Below are 16,522 nucleotides of genomic sequence, written 5' to 3'. Positions count from 1 at the left end.
TAAGGTTTTGACATACTGATCTGGGATACTTAGATGAAGTTAAGGTTTTGATATACTGATCTGGGATACTTAGATGAGGTTAAGGTTTTGACATACTGATCTGGGATACTTAGATGAGGTTAAGGTTTTGACATACTGATCTGGGATACTTAGATGAGGATAAGGTTTTGACATACTGATCTGGGATACTTAGATGAGGATAAGGTTTTGACATACTGATCTGGGATACTTAGATGAGGATAAGGTTTTGACATACTGATCTGGGATACTTAGATGAGGATAAGGTTTTGACATACTGATCTGGGATACTTAGATGAAGTTAAGGTTTTGATATACTGATCTGGGATACTTAGATGAGGTTAAGGTTTTGACATACTGATCTGGGATACTTAGATGAGGTTAAGGTTTTGACATACTGATCTGGGATACTTAGATGAGGATAAGGTTTTGACATACTGATCTGGGATACTTAGATGAGGATAAGGTTTTGACATACTGATCTGGGATACTTAGATGAGGATAAGGTTTTGACATACTGATCTGGGATACTTAGATGAGGATAAGGTTTTGACATACTGATCTGGGATACTTAGATGAGGATAAGGTTTTGACATACTGATCTGGGATACTTAGATGAGGTTAAGGTGGTGACATACTGATCTGGGATACTTAGATGAGGTTAAGGTGGTGACATACTGATCTGGGATACTTAGATGAGGTTAAGGTGGTGACATACTGATCTGGGATACTTAGTTGAGGTTAAGGTTTTGATATACTGATCTGGGATACTTAGATGAGGATTAGGTTTTGACTGATCTGGGATACTTAGATGAGGTTAAGGTGGTGACATACTGATCTGGGATACTTAGGTCAAATTTAGGTCATGGTTACGTCATAAAAAAATCTGGAGTCTCTTGATTTTGAGTAAAGGCTAACCAACCAGTAGTATACAGTCCTTACTAAGCATGGTAATAGTGGTGGAAAACATTTCAGAAAGATTCCCACTAATGTGCTTTAAAAATTAATTACTTAACTGTTTTTAAGAACTGGATATTCTATACCTATATATCGACTGGACAGTCGGGGTGAGAGCGTGTCCACTTCTCTAAGGAGACTTTAGCCTGTAAGTGGGCGAGAGCGTGTCCACTTCTCTAAGATCGGAGAATTGGGAATTGTCGACCGCATCAGATCAAAATTATATGCCGGAATAAGTATACCACAAAGCGCTGCCAATACAACATAAGTCATTTATTCTTAAAGAGAAAAAGAAGACAGTTTTTGTCTCTGGTAATAGAACAGAAAATAGAAGTAAATTAATTGTCTTGGCTTCAGACTAAATCTAGCCGTATTGCTGATATGCAGAAGTATGTTTTAATAGCAAACTTCGTTGTGACCAATTTTCATCCCTAGCAGCAAGTTTTATTGAGTAAAATGTGTATGAACAATTTGGTTGAAACAGACAAATAAATATAAAACTATATTTAAAAAAGCTAATGGGGTATGTTCCTTAGCGTTTCTCGTTTCTTGCAAGATCGAAAAGTCGATACATTGTAATTAGAATTGTAGGCAAAAGATAGGAGCCTTGTATCGATGTAATGTTTGCGATAGAGCCCTCATCATGACACTACGCTCGCCAGTATCACGAAATCTCACATAATGCTGGCAAAAGGGTTAGGTACCAGACCTATTGATTGTCAGAAGGGATTAACAGAAAATAATCTATTTTAGGAATATTCTGTTTTTCTCCGAAAAATGCTGTGTCTAGGATGATAAGAGAAAATTCCATCTTCTTTCGATGACCCTTCAACCTTAATTGATGCAATCTTCTAGCACAGCCTGCACTGTAAATCGAATCCATAAAAATAGACATGATCATGTACCAAGTCCCATCATATCTTAAAAAAAATTAAAACAATCTGGAAGTGAGAGATGGAAAATGATGCATTAATGATTTTACAAATGATATGACGATTTATTTTGATACACAGGAGTTTGTACAATGTAACATATTTGATTTTATATTATCACAAAACTAAGAGTATATGCGTTACCAGTTACTGCAATTTGATATCGGTTTGCAACAGAACCTAGATTTTAAATTAAAATACATTTTGATAAAGGCTAGAAATCTTACATTCAGCAGTGAAGAGGCATTTTATTTATAACTTCTACACCATCTTTTTATACTCCTTTAATTGGAGATTCGACAGTACATATTACTAGTATTTCGCGTCCTTCCATCTGTCTCTCTGTCTGTTTGCTTATAATTTGTTTCCGCAAAAACTTTAACCTTACCTATAACTTTCAATTGTTTGGAGATATGGCTTTCATACTTCATATGCGCCTTCCTTATAAAAAGACCTTTGAGTTATGTACCTCTTTGACGACTTTATCTTGACCTTTCAATTTGACCAACTTTCGCAAAAATTTACTGAAGATTATTATTAACCTTAGCCATAGCAACCAGGACTGTCATACTTCATCTGTGTATTTAATTTGACAAGACATGCATAGATAAATATTTTAATTTTTTACCTTCTGACCTTGACCTTAGAGCTTGACCCACTTTGAAAAAAACTTTAGCCTTGACCATAACTCTTGAACATTTTTATTTTTAACATACCCTATGCATTCCATTTTAGTCATGACCTTCATTTGGATACCAATAATTTGACTTTTGACCTTGGAGTTCAATTTTCTTTTGAGAAACTGTATAATCTTTGCAATATACCATACGGGGGAATCGGGTGTTGCACAAACACATCTTGTTTTAAATTAATATATCAAACTGTTAGTAACTTGACGTAATCAGAAGAAATTTCAATACTGTCCTAATTTCGATCAACAGCTACAGAAGAAATGAAAGCAAATCAAAAGCAGATTGATAACCCTCACGTTGTTGTTAGTGATGCACATTTATTATAGCTCCTATATCTATCACGTGTTGTCGTGATCAACATTTGTGAATTTAAAATTAAGGAAGAACTGTGCAACGTAAGTACGTAACGGCATTTCTGCGGAGTAACCGTTCTGCTGTTGAAAACAGGCTGCCCCCTCAATATTTTCCTTCTATGCATATGTACTTGAACTTACAAAATAATGAGTTTGCAAAGTACATGTATATAAAACGCTTTGACGGAGAACTTGCCCCGAGACATTCCTGAGCAACAGAAAACCGATTTCCAGCTTAATCACAGAGCCTATCTAGATTTTACTATTATGCTGTTCATTTTCCATTAAAGTATACAAATGACAGGTTTTCCGCTCGGATTATCTATTATTTGCGTATATTTCCCTAGCAGCATATAGAAGTATTGCTGAGTCATGTAGAATATGCATGGACGTATTTAATGAGAGAAGTTCCAATCCTTTAATTTCCTTGGTATTAAGGAAAGGGATTAAGGGTTCTATAAAGAGCCAGTGCTTTTATTAAAAGTTGCAATATGTCATATTATTACAATTTACATAAAATTCGGGAAAATGTTAATCAAAAACAAGAAGAATCGAAGGCGAGGAAGAAATAATACACGTTAAGTAAACAGAATTTTGTCAGACATGTACTAGTCTTTCACGACTCTGGTGAATTGAAGATGCGGACAAAAATCCCTAGAAACCTTTTGCAACGGAAAGCATTGCACAGTGTTGTGCCAGAGAGATTGCCTCTAGAAGGGAATATTGTTAAGAAATTTATAACTACATGTATATAGTCTCACAGTATAACACGAGATTGTGCCGATTCCGAATGATAATCTATATTTATTCAATTCCTGGAAATGCATTGGTGGGTTTGTCCAATGAATTACCGAGAAACCCAGACAACCTTGTCTGGATATACTTCCTTATTGCATTAAATCGTTCCCAGTACAGTCTCACAGCGCTGAATTGCTCTCATGATCTCTTAGGACGTGAAAACTACCTTAAGCAGGGCGCTGAATGGTCCTTTTGATTTGACAAACAGAAACAAGATATGGTTGTGAAACACCGATACCCCCATATGTAATCTGATTAAAATCAGATTCTCAATGATCTGCTCACATGAAGGTCACTACACAAGGATCGATCCTTGTTATAGCGACCTTCATGTGAGCGGATCAAAGGATCTGATTTTAATCAGATTGCCCCCATACGGCAGCTTTCAGCAAAGTTTTTTTTTCAAATGCAAGTCGAACTTCAAAGCCAATGTCAAGGGAACAAAAATATTGTTAACCTAAAGTGACTTATCTTTTGGATTATGAAAACCCATGCAAGCATCAACCGTTAGAATTCACGTCCAAAATTAAGGTTTTCTAAAAGTTGGCTAAACTTCAAGGTCAAATTTAAGGCCTTGTCATAGGAAATACACATCTGAAATAAAAGAGCCCTAGCACTAACCTAGCAATAAAGTTATTGTCAAGTTTAAAGTTTTTCAGAAGTGTCTCAAACTCCAAGTCATAACACAAAGAATATACCTGTTAGATATGAAAGCCCTAGTACAAAACCTGAGTCAAACTCTAACATCAAAGTCAGATGGTCAAAAATATACACACTCAACAGACTGCCCAAGATGAAATCTCTCAATAGAGGGCGTATTGCGCTTTGCTATGGAACGATAATTCTAGGTAGAGATTGGGTAAGATCTTGTCAGAATTAATTCACTTGTGAAGCAAGAAAGTTAAAATCTAGCACCAATTCATTTGCCTTGTTTTGTTGAAAATTTATGGCCAAGATTAATCCTTGGTAAATGTTTGCAAAGGATCATTCTCTATAAGGCCGTTTTGCGGCCTACAATGACTTCAAATATTCAGACAGTATTTTTTATCTTAAAAAATTGCATGAATCACTAGGCTTATGTTCCAATTCAATGATAAATATTGGTTGGTTAATGATACAGTAGTATTTTTAATGATTTAGGGTCACAAAGTAAGGTACTGTAATGAGTAATGAAAAAGGCCTATGCCATTCAAACGTTGGTGTGACCTGGAATAATGGAACAGTCCAGGAGCCTAATCACCCCTGTTTGAATGGTATAGCCCTTGGCTCTATTTTAAATGGCTGCAGCTCTAGGCAGTGGCGATTTTTCAGAAACCTGCAGAAGAAGTGTCAAGTTGAAAAGAAGATAATAGGTAATATTAGAACAGAAAAATTAAAACAGTGAAATAAAATTAAGGCTAGGGTACAGGGCGCCGGTAAATGATAAGCCAAGAAATTGTGGTGAAGTGCAAGGTATAGTAATCCTGAATAAGGGTGAGGTACCGAGTACTCATTACAATAAGAACTTGCAATTGGTTTCAGAACCAGGTGCAGGGAACCCAGTCATACAGGTAGTACTTGGTAACAAAGAACCTCGGCTTGTAGATCCCGCTGTTTAAATAATAATAAAAAAATCAAACAAGGACAAGTATCCCACGAAAATAATAAATAATCATTATTGTGTATAATTTTAATTCCCAGTATTAATTATAGGCTCAGATAGAACCAGAGGAAAAATTCATATGACTGCCGTCATGAGAAAAGGGCCCTTATCTGTTGAAGTCACAATGCTCAGAAAACGACGTCAAAGTTGCGGTATTGTAAACACGGAAGTAAAAAAAAAATCTCAACTACGTTTCGTGATCTAGAAATGAAATTGGATATCAAAGTGTAACAAAAACTTTGATAATTTGATGCAGACATTTTTAATAGGAATATAGTATGATATCATTAATATTTAATACGTGAATTTATGCGTAATTCTGTATTATAAGTATTTAACTTGATGTTGATATACGCGACATTGGACATGCACATTGCTAGGAACAGCGATTAAAACGATGTCTATTCATGACTAAATTAAAGATGCTGCATATTTGTTTTTCAGAAATTTCCAATGCTTAAATTTGAATTCATGTTCGGAAGTCTTAATATTAAAATGCATATTCCATACACGTCATTATACTTTTTTTCAGAGAGAGATAGAGAGAAAAAGCGAGCGAGAGGTCTATGCACTTATAGTAATACCGTACTTATAAGCGCTTCTTGTTTTCCCGAAAAATATAAACTATAATTTAAAATGTATTTAACCATTTTAATTTTAATCCATAGTGAATCATACCCCGATACCCATCCCACTTTGAACTGTCGATTTTAAAATATGTGTTTAAAAAAAGGGGGGGGGGGGGAAGTAGACATGCCCAAAAAAAAATCGACGAATAAAAAGACAACCGGGTAAAGCTCAAGCTAAAAAACATAGCCCCTCTTTGACTGAATAGTTACATGGGAGATTCAATTAAACCCTCTACATCAACAATAAATAATTATTTACTAAATCAAGAGTAAGAGAATATACTAAGGGGAAAAAAATACGGAGGATGGGGATGCCATGAAAATTTTGCTAAAAATAAATTTTGTTTCAAAGACTAATTTAAAATGATCCAATAAATACATGTTTCATTTCTCTTAAATTGTTCCGATGAAATGAATGAATGAAATCCCACTCGAAACTGAATTGCAATATGTCTAGGAATCGAATACAGCCATTGTATAGACTTCTCCCCCCCCCCCCCAAAAAAACAAAATTTTGAAGAAATTAACAATATTACATCGACAGTGATATTATGAATGAAAATATTTATAACCCAGAAAAAAACCCGGCCAACTATAGATTAGGCGAAAAGATAGCTGAAGAAGTGTAGTTTTTCGAAAGAAAAAAAAACGGCAGACCGGAGAGCTACAGTGCCACCCATGGTAAAAACTGTATATTTACTGCGCACAAATTTGCGCTTAGTTCTTGATTAATTCTTCCAAATTCTTACCCCAATCGTGAAAAAGATATATTTAAAAGAAAATACCTTACTCCTCTATAAAGTACTCTTGTAGTTGACATTTGTAATTTCCAATAATTTCCAAAAGTTATGAAAATGTTTAAAGGTACTTGGACACAGATTTGAAGTTATTATTTTCTCTATAATATTACGACTTATATATTTTAATAGCATTTCACACAAAAATTAATTAAAAATCTTATTTCGTTGAAAAGATATTGAAATTTCAAATTTTTCGGCGGGTGTGATTGACATATCCTTGCACTCTCACAAATTTAATTTTATTCTTAATCCTTAGGAAAAGTGGCAATCTCGTTTTGTATAAATGAAAAATATTAATACTATAATCCAGAAAATTCAGAGTAGACACGTTCGAAAGCAAAACAAACACACAATATATTGTCAGTCCGTGCAGTTGTGGTAAGCAGACTGTGACGATTGAACGCACCCGGTGAATTCTAAATATAAACAATAACAGAACTCGAGCCCTGTTTACAAAAACTGTGTACATAACACGAGTGTGCTCGATTTGCTAAACTCTGTACGCATCTCTTAGTTCGGAATGATGATACTTGTAAAGGTGTTTTGCTTTCTAACATTTCTACTCTGAATGAAATTATTTTTCTTGATAAAAGTTTTAATATTTCTCATTAAAGCACATCAAAATTGCCACTTTTCCTAAGGATTAAGAGTAAAGTTAAAATTTGAGAAAGTGCAAGGATGTGTCAATCAAACCCGCCAAAAAATTTAAAGTCTTAATAACTTTTAAATGAAATAAGATTTTTCATTAATTTTTGTGTGAAATGCTATTAAAATATATAATTCGTGATATTATACAGAAAAAATGAGAAAATATTAACTTCAAATCTGTGTCCAAGTACCTTTAAATTCATCAACCACTTCAAACTTTATACAACAAAGAAGTCTAAATTTTAGAATGAGGAAAAAATGAATCTAAGCACTGGTGATGTTCATTGCTGAAAAAGGACGTTCGTGCAAACCTTTAATGAGTGTGAAATATATTTCACTGACTACTGAATTCATGATATGAAGGAAATAAGTCTCGTTTTACGTTGACATCTTCAACCCTGAATCATGTACATGTATCTAAATACCCCGCATATCTCTACATTAAATTTCCGTTGAAATCCAAATACTGAAGTTTATATCGTAATCCTAAAATGACTCTAAAGAAAGGAATTAATAAACAAACATAAATATTTCTGCATTGAAAGAAAAATACTGTCTATATTACAGTCGCACGCAAGTAGCATCGGGGAGGGGGGCTAAATTGAAAGTCCCCCCACTTTTTGTTCCAGCATAGTCAAACTAGTGCACAATAGGACAAAAGGCAGTGCATTATGTTTCATTAAGAAAAATTGATACTGCAAGAAGTCTGAACCTAACCAACCCCAACAACACCCCCCCCCCCCCAGCGAATTTGGATTCGAGTTTGGACAATCCCCATTTTTTGGTTGACAAGTTTTTTGTAATGGTAAATTGATTTTTTTTTAATTCTGGCTGTCCCAAAACCTCTTTTCAAACGATGCTACGTCACTGAGTTGTACGGGGACAGACGAAATCGAGTCAAATATATTATTTTAATTTCGATATATCGAGAAAGTAGTATGTTTTGAACTAATAACTAAGAAAAAATGGATTAGAGCGGTAGATAATTACTCATACAAAAAATATAAACGTGTGTTGGACGTAATATTTCATTATTGGTTAAGACAATCGCATCGAAAACTGAAAAGCTTTTATTAGGTGTTAGATAAGCCAATGCCACGGAGGAAGATTAATAGATGACCTTTCCTGGCCGTAAATACTTTCTTTTGCTTGTCAAGAAATATATGGTAGTTGAAAGTGCCCACAACTGAAAAAATATAGCTGTAACACCCTCTCCCCCTCCCAACTGAAATGGCGTAAAAATTTATTCATTCAGTAACAGTTTGAAATAGATTTCTTCAAAATTGTAATGGAATCATAGTTTCACACAGAAAATTCAAGCACCGTTTAGAGTGCATATATAAAAAAGAGACAAGAACAGTGCAATTAATCATCTCTTATTAATTATATAATGTACATAAATCATTTTTTTAAAGATCATAGTAGCGATCCTTGTCAAAAATATACAAATCTTATGTTCAAGTGAAACAGGGTAAAGGTGCCTCAAAATTATATAAAAAAGATGAGGGGGGTGAATGTGCAGAAATATTTGTGGCCGATTTTAATTATGATTTATTTTTTTAAAAAATAAGAGGTTAAAAGACAGTTTCAATTTTAGGTATAAGTTCAAAGAAAGTTTCAATTTAAGGTACGGTATATAAACCATTCATAAGACAATCCTTTGATATCACTTGCCTCTTTATTATGTTTTTACTCCATAACTAAGACAGGCGAGGAAAATGATTTGTATAAACAAGTGAAGCTTAGTGCTTTTAAAATTTTTAATAAAATATTCAAAAAAGTAAACTTTAAAAAAAAATCCGTTTGCATAGAAGTAGCGAACATGAATTCAATTCACGCACTCACTATTTTTTTTTTTTTTATAAAACGGAATTAAGATTTTTCAAAACAAGTTTACATATCTTTGCATATCTGCATTTATTTCTCATTTTTCGGTGATACAGAAAATATGTGGTGTTTTGATCCTATCGTAACAGTTATAGGGGGAAAAAAGTTACGTGTGTGCGATGGTGAGTGAATGATGAATTTTGATGACTGATAAGAAAATTATTTTCTTTTTGATATCGGGATCGAAGTGCTTTTTTGCGAGGGTATGCCCCGTTTTGCGCACGGTGTCCGTCTGGGATTCTCTCTCTCCCTCTTTCTCTCTCTCTCTATTTCTTTTAATGTTTAAGTGTTACAAGTGTTTTATATATGTTATAAATTGAGTAAGATTATTTTATATCAAAAGAATAATTCTAATTGATTTAAACAAGTATTATTTTTCCTTCTGAAAATATTATAAACCGTTCCTAGATTTTGTCTAGACCCACATCCCCCTTTACGATAATACTAGATCTGCTCTAAAATAGTATGAAAATAATAATAACATACGATATCCCATAGAAATAGCCACATACATGTTCTTGTCGCCTGGAAGAAAAAAAAATATATTTTCTCAAGTTTATATCCCAAAACGATTCTGATTTCAGGTTATTTAGAGTTTTATTTTAGGAATTTTTGGAAATTGAAATAGACGCAGTCGACGTCATTACGTTTTCAGTGAGTAACGTCAAAGATGTTTTGGTGCGCCTTACTAAAATGCTTATAAAATACTGAAAAAGTGAGATATTTTCAAAATTTATGTATATTTGCATTCAGAAAGAGTTTGGCTATTAAAATTAATCAAAAAGTAAATTTATGAAAATTTGACCTTAAGGGCCTTTTTCTCGTGACGGCAGTCATATATATTTCGATAATATTAATACCCCATATCCCTTGAAAACGGACCCTTAGGTTACACGTTACATTTTGGTGGCAGCTGGTAAAGGGATACAGGGTACATTTAATTGCTAAAATCTGTTGATTTAAGTTTATTTAACGGTGTGAACTGTGTTCTGTCACCGGGTTTTCGTGAACGCAGATCAGTTACTTGGTTCAGATACCAAGTACAGAGTTCTGTGTGCACTGTGTTAGGTATACGTGCATTGCAGTAAGATTTAATATAGTTGAGTACCGAATATTTTTGTTTGGTTCCTTGGTACATGTATATAGAAATTAAACATGAAGAATGAACAAGAATCAGAACTGTGGGCAGATCTTGAAGAAATTGACGTTAGACGACGACAATTAAGAGAAACGTTAGAAAAGTTGAAGTCTACGCCAAGCTCATTTAATGTTAGTAGGCCCTCTCTAGTAACTGATTCTGGTGTAGACCTGAGGCAAAAGACTGCTGACGACAGTATAGATGAGTTGATGGGTAAAGTTGACATAAACCCCACCACCAGAGCAAGTTATGTAAAAGGAGCTATGGGTGGATATGAGGAATACAAGGCCCAAGCTTATGATTTCCATGTTCCTAGAAACAAAGATACTACACAGCCAATTGTGCCTAACGTTAATTTAACATGAAAATAACGTTAACTTAACGTTAAATTTTAACGTTAAATTAACGTCAATCAAGCTTATACATGAATTTAACGTGAAAAATTTAACGTTAAGTTAACGTTATTTTCATGTTAAAGTAACGTTAAGCGTTAAATTAACGTTAATTAGTTCATACTTATTTAACGTTAAAATGCAGAAAAATTGTGTGCATATTTTTGGAATTTTCCTTCCTATTCTTTCTAAAAAAAACATGTTATTGCTTCATAGCAGTAGCTTAACTGATACTACATGTAATCATAATTATTTCTCTAAAGGTACACCAGAAGCTCGTCAATTTTGCACTTCTCCTTGTAGCACTGCAGAAAGCTAGGCTTGCATGTTGATTTCATCCCTGGTGTCACTTTCTTTTCATTTTGAATATATCCAAAAGGAGAAAGGGACCCATCTGGTTTTTCAACAAAATCTCTAAAATTCTGAGCATTGCATCCGATTTCAAATTTTCTGAAGAAAAGAGAAAAACACCAATTCATCCATTAATACTTTTAATCAGGCATATTCAATACAATGCTACAAATCTTCTTTCTTTTTCCAATCTGAAAAAAGAAGAGAGGCAAATACATATATTATAATAATTATATGAAAATGAAATACTTCAGCAATACATTAACAAATCAAATTTGTCTCAAATATAATGAATGAAACAAGAGGTCCATTGGCCACATCCCTCACCTGAGCACATGGGCTAGCTAAAAAACACAGATCAGTTAATTAAGTATTGAGAAGCTTACTTTATACTTATTGGGGGAGGGGGATTTGAATTTTCTATTACTTGAAAATGTCACTATTACAATACAGCATACATACATGTATATTATTTTGCCATACTTGAAAAAAAGATTTTTAAAGATTTTTCCAACACATTACCTGATCTCCCATTGTGACCCCTCACTAACCCCCAATCCCCGGGGCATTATTTAAATTTTTACTACTTGTAGATCATGTTAATTCGGAGAAGATTCTTTTCCCTATATATTCTTATGCAAGTCTGTGATCCCTCATTGTGGCCACACCCTAACCCCACGGGTCATGATTGAACAAATTGAATCTACATTTAGTACCTATGGATGCTTCCACATCATGTCATGAGATTAATCATTCCTGTCCTAATGGTTCTGAAGATTTTTAAAAGGTTTTTCCTTTCCATTCCTATATAAAATTTTGGTCGGCCATTGTGGCCCAATCCTACCCCCGGGGGTCATGATTTGATCAAACTTGAATCTACACTACCTGAGGATGATTCCAAATAAGTTCGGAGAAGATTTTAGAAAAGGTTTTCCTATGCATTCCTTTGTAAAACTTGGGATCAAATTTGAATCTACACTACAAGGGTCAAGAGGTCATAGATGTGCGTATCGATGAATGTTCAACGGAATTTCTCAGTGACGTCATAAAGGGTCGACACACATTCAGTATCTTGTATACTGTTTACATGCCATTGGTTTTGAAAAATAATGCATTTCGCATGTTAAAAGCCACAAACAGTGTGATCAGGCAAATACAAAGTATGAATAAGTCACAAATGTAAATATAAGTAATAAGGTATCAATTTAAAACATCCAACGGGCTATAAATACGGGTTGGTACGAGATAAAATTCATTATAAAGCCCATCAGGCTTTATGGAATTGAATCTTGTGAGTCAAGACTAACCGATATTTATATCCGGATAGATGTTTAAAAACACCTTATTTCTCCCCCCCCCCCAGGTTGAAGAGGCCTGAAAGTACACTATCTGAGGATGCTTCCATTTAAGTTCCATCTTTGCTGGCCCAGTGGTTCTTGAGAAGAAGTTGAAAATGTGAAAAGTTAGCAGATGGACAGACGGACACCGAACAAAATGTGATCTGAAAAGTTCACTTGAGCTTTCGGCTCAGGTGAAGTAAAAAAACTACTAGTATTTAAAAACTATATACTTCCATATATATTACTATACAGTGAGACTGGCAAACAGACATTATGTTTCCAGTATACTTTAAAAAAAATTTAGGGGTGACATATTAAATGGTTTTAAATATTTGATATGTGTTCAGAATAACTGCACTTTACCTGGTATTTTGAAGATTGCTTAAGGTGATGAAATATATTCACTTTCTTGTGATTATCATGTTCATGTCAGCAAGACTTTATACTGAGTTAACCTACAATTATAAAAAAAAATAATTAAAAATCATTTATTTAAAATGTAATATCTTCAACATATATGATATTCATAGAAATCAAATTTTATGTGCAGAGTCTGATTCAAGGCAAACTTTTAGTACAGTGAAAGCAACTTGGCTTTAAATTTGTCTCTTTAGCATAAACTCTAGATGAAGTTGTCAAATTTTTCTAAATTAAAATTATAAATAAACTATGTATATACTATTTTATAAATAACCTTTATTCCTGCATGGTTATCCTGAAAAAACATCAATTCAAGGATGCACCAAGGAATGGTATATAGAGGCTGTAGTCTGCTCTTTTCTCCATGTCTTGCATAAAAGTATCTTTTCTGTATTATGCAGTAAAAGAAAAAAATCTTGATTTAATAATGCTTATAAAATGTTTCTGAACAAAATATTGACAAGTGTCAAGTAGTGACAAGTACTTAACTGGTATTTTAAAAAAATCAGTTGGGGTGTATGAATGTAAATTTCACTGTCATTACATTTACTGGTGGAATTGTTTACATTTTGTTCCACTTTTGATACCTGTTTTGTGTTCCACTGGCATAATAATTTAGGCAGCTGGGTTCCTCCGAGTCTCGACGACAAAGTCCGATTTGATCCATTTCAGAAGTGCGAGTCAGATGTGATACCGAGTTCCAGCTGTTTAAAATACAATAAAAATAAATATCAAATCGGGTTTTTTTTCTCGATAATGATGAAACCAATTAAGATGAACTGTTAGGATCAGGGAAAACATCGCTCACATTGCGTGTTTAACTTCAACGTCGAGATGGTTATTGTTAACTTGTACACGATTTCTACTTTCACTTTCGAATTTTCTCCACGTAGGGCGGCAGTACAGATGTACCGGCAGGCTTCAGTGTTCAAACAAATTTAACCAACTGAACAATAAATAGACATAAAAATAGTAATGCTGATATACAAATATACAACATAGCAGAGATCTGGCACGTCGTTCACAGCCTACGACACAGTAGCCTGCAAGGACTGTTGAGTAATTATGCCTTATGTTGCTATACATAAAGTTCAAACATTTAGGGACCTCTGAAATTATGAAACTCTCAAAAACGTAATATTACAAAGACTACAAAATACTTACTTTTAACAGAGACTTGATAAATCCTTTTTCCTCTGTGTTTTCAATTTCTGTTACAGCTGGTGACGTCAAGCATGACGTACAGTTTCATCCGATAAAAACAAAACCGATCCTGAGAAAAGCTACGGACCATTTTTAGCCGGAAAAAAATCCAAATCCAAGTTGACATTTTGAAAGATAGACATAGTGCTTATAATTTAAGTCTAGATAAATTACTTTTTTAAGAATGTATGAAAAAAAAGATGGACGAGGTGAAGAGGGTGCTAATATTAACAGTTAGAGCACCCCCCTTTCCCAAACCCACACATGTACACACCCTTACAAACACACAGGCACTTGTGTCTGAAATAAATTGTGTGACTTGAAATACTTTTTGAACCTATGGTATAATACTAACACAACTGTTATCTTTATTGGGGTTAAAAATTTATTTACGACACAAGTGCCAGTACCCCCCCCCCCCCCCCAACTCCGGCGGTTTCGAGTATCCACATATGGACATCTTAACTAATTTATTAAATGTCACTAAAATGATTGGCAAGTATTGCTTAAAGTTAGGTCTAAAATTTGAATAATAACATTAATCTCGTGTTATTCTAATTAACATGAAATTAACATTAAAGAATTAAGGTTAAATTCATATTAACATGAAATTAACATTAACTAATTAACGTTAATCTAATGTTAATATTTTGGTTCTAGTTTTTTAAGAAGAAGTCCCAAGCTCACTTAAAATTTTAATGTTAATTTAACGTTAAAAATTAACATGAAATTAATGTTAAGTTAAATTAACGTTAAAAATTAACACGAAATTAATGTTAAGTTAAATTAACGTTAAAAATTAACGTTAATTTAATGTTAACATTTTTAATGTTAACTTAACAAGAAAGTAACATTAAACTAACATCAAGCTAACGTTAATTTAATGTTAATTGAGATTAACACTAAATTAACGTTAGGCACAATTGGCTGTGTAGTATTTGGGGAAGAGGCGATGTTTATACTACACCAAAGTCGGCGTACACAGGAGTACACAGGAGTGTTACTGGGTAAATCAGCATATACACCTCGAATTTCAACGCCGCATGTACACTGGAGTACGTTAGGTGTAAGCTCTATGTCAACACCTACAAGTGTTACATGGAGTCTTGCAAAGGACAGAGAACCTATGCCAACTGTACCAAGTACACCATTAGGTGCAGCGTTACCAGTGAATGAAAACAGTGGTTATTGTCCTAGCACTAAAACATTTGGTAAAACTGTGATGAAGCCTGCGACATTTGATGGTACCGGGTCCTGGATTGATCAGGCACGTAGCATCGTTTTTGAAAGTGGGGGGCCAACCAGAGAAAATTTTTTTTTATTTACCTGAAAAAGTTGACAAGCCAAAAAAAAAACCAAAAAAAAAACAAAACTTAAAAGTTGCCCGAACTCGAAAATCCTATTTCGTGGGGGGGGGGGGGGGGGGGGGATAGTAGTGGCCAACTTTTTCGAAGCCAACTTACTATCAATTCCAATTTTTTCCCACAATCCTTGATATCACTTTACTATGGTATAAAGTGGGGGGGGGGGCAACCATCCTTTCAATGAACATTTACTATAGCAAAGGTAATGTTGGGGAAAAAAGTGGAGGGGGGGGCAGGGCCCCCCCTGGCCCCCCCGGTTGCTACGTCCCTGTTGATTACAAAGCTCATTTCGAGGCATGTAGTAGCATCAACCTGTGGAACGATAGACAGAATGGCTTGTACCTGGCAGCATCATTAAGAGGCCAAGCACAAACAGTTCTTGGGAATATGAAAACAGATAATGCTTGTGCATATAGAGATTTGTGTGAAGCGTTAGAGGCTAGATTTGCACCGACTAATCAGACGGAACTTTATCGAGCCATGTTAAAGGAAAAACATCAGAGGCCAAAGGAGACACTGCCAGAATTACGGGAAAGTATACGACGACTAGCACATTTAGCGTACCCGACGGCACCACGTGATGTTACAGAGATGATTGCTAAAGACCAGTTCATCGACGCCGTAACGGACTTTGATATGCGTCTTAGAATACAGCAGTCACGGCCCGAATCTTTAAACGACGCAGTTCGGCTGGCCGTGGAGATCGAAGCTTTTTGTAGAGCTGAACGCCAGAGAAGACACGATGTTAGTTTTGCCAGAACAGCACATAGTGAATTAGAGGGGCAATCGGAAACTGATATAAAGGTACGGGAAGATTTGAAACAATTAACCGAGGCTAAGCCAAAGAATAGGAAGTCTAATACGAGTTCAGTCACTCAAACAAGAGTTGATGTTCAGTCTGGGTTATTTATAAAGGCTAGTGTTAATAAGGTGCATTGTACATTGTTAGTGGACACCG

At 34.6% G+C, this 16,522-nt stretch overlaps 1 long non-coding RNA gene across 3 annotated transcripts; it reads right to left on the bottom strand.

Annotated features, from left to right (window-relative positions):
- Positions 1-11,360: 11,360 nt before the first annotated feature.
- On the bottom strand, positions 11,361-14,328 carry LOC134251428 (uncharacterized). 3 transcript variants are annotated; one of them, XR_009988739.1, is made up of 5 exons: positions 14,162-14,328; positions 13,576-13,701; positions 13,272-13,380; positions 12,941-13,032; positions 11,361-11,428 (listed from the first exon to the last, which is right to left on the bottom strand). It is a non-coding gene; the product is annotated as an uncharacterized LOC134251428 (long non-coding RNA). The 3 variants fall into 3 exon arrangements; XR_009988738.1 differs by having other exon boundaries at positions 13,272-13,385; positions 13,585-13,701; XR_009988740.1 differs by having other exon boundaries at positions 13,321-13,385; positions 13,585-13,701.
- Between the last annotated feature and the right edge of the window lie 2,194 nt (positions 14,329-16,522).

The sequence above is a fragment of the Saccostrea cucullata genome, unplaced genomic scaffold, assembly GCF_032062105.1.
Source record: "Saccostrea cucullata isolate Sc308-1 unplaced genomic scaffold, CSIRO_AGI_Scuc_v1 ctg65, whole genome shotgun sequence".
Lineage (NCBI taxonomy): Eukaryota > Metazoa > Mollusca > Bivalvia > Ostreida > Ostreidae > Saccostrea > Saccostrea cuccullata.
Note: the sequence above shows the minus strand (reverse complement) of the source record. Positions and strands in the feature narration are given on the sequence as shown.